At 46.1% G+C, this 5,000-nt stretch overlaps 1 pseudogene; it reads left to right on the plus strand.

The window, feature by feature from the left end:
- Window positions 1-5,000, plus strand: part of LOC124570035 — a 10,727-nt pseudogene that overhangs the window by 3,804 nt on the left and 1,923 nt on the right.

Raw genomic sequence — 5,000 nt, forward strand, 5'->3', positions numbered from 1 at the left:
GGCCAAAGAAAAATTCGAACAGAGCATAAACCCGCGTGTAGACAAGATTAAAATTAACAATATAAGAACAACAAAAAATGTACTAATTGTAGAAGTGGCCTCAACTGAGGATAGCGACAAAATAATGAACAACCAGAAACTAAGAGAGTCATTTATATGTGAGAAACCACGCAAACGTCGCCCCCTAATGATGATGTACGACGTACCGTCGTACATGTCTCAGGACGATGTAACGGATTGTTTATACGCACAGAATTTTGAGGAAAAAATGACTCGTGAGGAGTTTAACGAGCAGTTAAAAATACGATTTAAAGCAGGTCCTCGTGACCGAAATACGGTACACTACGCAATTGAGGTTGCACCTGCACTGAGAAAGCAGATAATAGTGACAAATAGGCTATATATTGGTTATAATGCAATTTCAGTGAAAGATTATACGGCCTTAGCAAAGTGCTCTAAGTGCCAAGACTACGGCCATGTTGCTAAATATTGTAACTTTTTGAAGCCCGTGTGTGGAAACTGCGGGTGTGACACCCATGACAAAAAGAATTGCACAAAAGATACTCCACTGTGTATCCCATGCAGATATCGAAAGCGAACATGTAACACTCCTGGTAAGGAGTGTTTGACTTACAAGTTACTTCTCCAGCGACTAATCCAGAGGACCGACTATGGCGACACGCTATAAGGTCACTCGAAGAAAGTCGCCAAGTAAAACATTGAGAGATGCGGGAAGGTGGAGGAAATTACAAGAGTCACTGTCCTCTTTGGATGGTGAGCAAGAGGAGGAAATAGCTAATGTTTATTCTGTTCCAGTGCCAATTGTACAACCGGAGATAGCGGACTTCTCGTGCCAGGTCGGAGGTTCCCCGGCCTGCCGGGGGAGTCTTCCAGGTTCGATGGTGGTGGAGGCGACTGGGCTGGCGGGTCTCACCTCCCCGGGTGGGGACAGCTCCTCGCGGAGGGAGGGGGAGATCTATGCTGTGCCGGTGCCTGAAGTGCAGCCCGAGACGGAGGACTTCTCCTGTCAGGTCGGGTCCTTCCTGGCCTCCAGGGGCGGCCTTCCGGAGTCACTGGGACCGTCGGCGGCCATGGCGGTGGGTTCCGCTTCTCGTCGAGATGGGGCGGAGCCGTCGGCGTCTGCGTCTGATGGTCCTGCAAAGGGAACAGATAAAGAGACTGCAGACTTTATTAAAGTAGCCACGTCTGTAAATAAATTAACCTTTGGTGATGGTGTAAAAATGGATGAAGTAGATGAGACTGTAGACTTGATCAAAGTAGTTACATCTGTAAATAAAATAACTCTGGGTGATAGTGTAAATGTAGATGATGTAGAGGTAGACACTCAAGAACAGAAACGATCTTTTAACAATTGTCCGCCTGGAAATACATACCTAATATGTGAGGAGACTCTGCGGTTGTCTAGGTTGGAAAACTCACAGACTCTTAACGCCGCACTGAGGCAGCTGGTCCGAGCTGGGCATCCCCGTGGAAATAAAATTACATTTCCAACTCTGGAGGATGCAGACTGTATAGAACTTGTTGCTTTAAACATTCCCACAGAATACGATAAACTATCTGATCTGGTTTCGAAAGTTTACATCCGGAGGGGTAGGAAATTTGATTTAAATAAAGTTTATGAAGATATGGTTAGAATGCACGGCAGAATCGCTTTTGATCCTGCCCAGGCTTGGCCTGCAAGCCACTTTTACACCAGATTCCCATGACTAGAATAAATTGTTTGCAGATAAATACAATGCGGAGCTCACTGGTTACTCAGGAGCTCTGCAAATTGGCTGAAGAAAGGCATACTGACATCTTATTAATACAAGAGCCGTACTCTGCCTCAGGCAGGGTCCCGGGCCTCCCTGGAACAGCTCAGGTGATCTCGATCGGTCAAAATCCAATGTCAGTCATTGTTATAATAAACAAGTTAATCAAAACTACCGTTCTAACACAGTTTTGTAATACACATGTGACTGTAATCGAGATAAATTATTGTAATACACACTGGTTCTTCATAAATGTTTACTGTCAATACAGAGACCAAATACAAATATACCTGAGGCATTTGACAACTGTTTTGCGTGCCCTGGCTGGCAGACCACTCATTATTACAATGGACAGTAACGCAAAATCCCCTCTCTGGCACAGTGGAGTCCAGGACCAAAGAGGAATTGCGCTCGAGGATTTCATAATGGAACATCAATTACATGTAATAAACCTCCCTGGCAACCCTCCTACCTATAGGAGTCGAGCTGGGGCAGCATCTCACATAGATGTGACGCTGAGTTCAGTTAACGTAGCAAATAATATTCAGAGTTGGAAAGTTCTAGAAAATCTCACAACAAGTGACCATAACATAATTGAATTTTCAGTCGCACTACTTGCGGAACACGTGCCAGAGGGGTGGACAACGCAATATGATTATGGGAGAGCCGATTGGGGCCTGCTGGAGGCAGAGTTCAATCCTCCAGAGTTGGAAGATGGCCCGTTTAACGTGGAAGAGGCTGTCGAGGCCTTGATTGTCTCTATAAAGGCGGCAGTGGCCGCAGCGATACCGACGCGAAGACGTCTCATACGCGAAACGACCTCTCCATGGACTCCGGAGCTCACTCGGCTCAGGCAGTCTATGAGAAGGGCACGGCGCAGCTATCAGGCGTCTTTCACCCGGGACGAAAGGCAATACCATCTTGCCTTGTACAGGAGACGGAAATGGATTTTCAAAGAAACCCTAAGGCAACATCGCCAGCGAAGTTGGGAGGACTTTGTAAAGTCTCATCTTACCCTAGACCCATGGGGTATCCCATATAAAATGGTGAGAGAGAAGATACATTCCCCAATGCATCTCTCGACAGTAAGACTTGGAGACAATGACAGTATGACGAAAGACTGGGTGGAGACGGCTGAGGAGTTACTTAATGTGCTCCTCCCCGACGACCGACCGGAAACGGACAACGAGATGCAGCAGGAGATTAGGATCCAGGATCAGACGGAGTACAATAATGAACTACAAGTATACCCCTTCTCGGTTGAGGAGGTACAAACAGCTATACTCTCTTTTGCCAGACGCAAGGCCCCAGGGCCAGACGCAATACCTGCGGAAGTTCTGCAGAATATTGTGCACAAGATAGCCCCAGGCCTTGCAAAGATATACAACAGGTGTCTGGAAACACAGTCCTTCCCAACTCGCTGGAAGACTGCGGAAGTGATAATAATAAAGAAGTCACCAGAAAAAGATCCAACAATACCAAAGTCCTACAGGCCTATATGCCTCTTGGATGTCCTGGGAAAGGCGCTTGAGAAGCTGCTGGTCTCAAGGCTGTCAAGTCACAGAATCCTTCGTGGAATGAGTGACATGCAATACGGTTTCCGTAAAGGCAAATCAACATCTGATGCCGTAAATAAGGTTGCAAGTATTGTACGCTCATCTACAAGGAAATATGTTCTTGGAGTCATGGTGGATATCTCCGGCGCCTTCGACAACCTGTGGTGGCCGGCGCTTTTCTCTCGTCTTCGGGAGATTGAGTGTCCGGTAATGCTATACGGTTGTTTGAGGGACTACTGCCGGAATAGGGTTGCTAAAATCACGGCTCCTGGTGCTGTGGTGTTCAAGAACATAACAAAGGGCTGTCCACAGGGTTCTGTGTGCGGCCCTTTATTCTGGGATATAAACATGGATCCTCTGCTGAGAACTCTTGAGGAGAACAATGTAGCACTAGGAGTCGTGGCATATGCAGATGATCTCCTCGTCCTTATCGAGGGCGACAGTCGTACCGAAATAGAGACAAATGCAGGCCATGTTTTCGAGATCTTAACACAATGGTGTAAATCTTCTAAGTTAGAAATTGCACCTCACAAATCTCAATACATTCTCCTTAAGGGCAAATTGGCCCGTGACCCCATCATAAGATTAGACAATAAAGTAGTGGCGCGTACACGAGTTGCGAAATATTTGGGCGTCCTCATAGATGAGGCATGGAGTTATGTGCCACATATTAATCATGTTGCTTCAAAAGCATTAGCAGTCTTAAATAAACTGATTAGTATAGCCCAACGGCGTTTTCATCTACCTCCGTTGGCAACAAAAATGTATCATAACTGTATTTTAGCACCAATAGTAGGATACGGCTCCAGTGCCTGGGCCCACAAACTCACTCAGGTGAGGCCTGCGCTTATGGTCAGGCGAATTCAACGCAATGTTATCCTTAGATGCATAGGTGCCTTTGGCACCACACCAACAGACGCTCTTAGTATCATTATGGGCCTATGCCCACTGGATCTGATAATACGGCAAAACGCGGCAGTACACTGGCTGGTAAAACGGGATTTTCTAAAAGTAACACAAATTATGGGTGAACATCTAAATAATATAAAAGAAATTAAGCAAAAGACACTAACATCTTGGCAAGAACAATGGGACACATCAGACACAGGAAGGCGAGTTTACGACTTCCTTCCTAACGTACAAGAGAGACTACGCATTAAGCATCTAATACCTTCACAAGGTATAGTTCATTTTCTGACGGGACATGGCCCCTATCCTACATATTTCCATAGGATAGGCAGCCAACCAACACCTGAGTGTATTTGTGGTGCCCCTATGGGGACGCCTGAACATGTGGTCTTTGATTGCCCAGACTTCGAACCAGTTGCCTCTGAGCTAAGGCAGGAACTACCTAATCAGGATGTTGCACTTCTTTTAAGAAACCCTGATGCCTATAAAGTCTTACAAAGTCTGGTTGATTCAGTGTCCGCATTCGCCAAATTAATCTTTGATTAACTACGATAGTTAAACGTGAGAAAAGCCGTACTCCTCAACAGGTCTGAGGAGTATTGAGCGGCAACATTTCTAAAACAAACATGAGTTACCCTGGTGGGGATGGAATGGCGGCTGTCCCTTGCATACTGGATTTCCGTTAGCGAGGGGTACCCGTCCGCCTTCCTTACCAAACGAACAAAAGAGTACATGGACTGAAAAGAGGGCAAGTAGGGAAAGA

This window comes from Schistocerca americana, unplaced genomic scaffold, assembly GCF_021461395.2.
Source record: "Schistocerca americana isolate TAMUIC-IGC-003095 unplaced genomic scaffold, iqSchAmer2.1 HiC_scaffold_158, whole genome shotgun sequence".
In the NCBI taxonomy this organism is placed as follows: domain Eukaryota; kingdom Metazoa; phylum Arthropoda; class Insecta; order Orthoptera; family Acrididae; genus Schistocerca; species Schistocerca americana.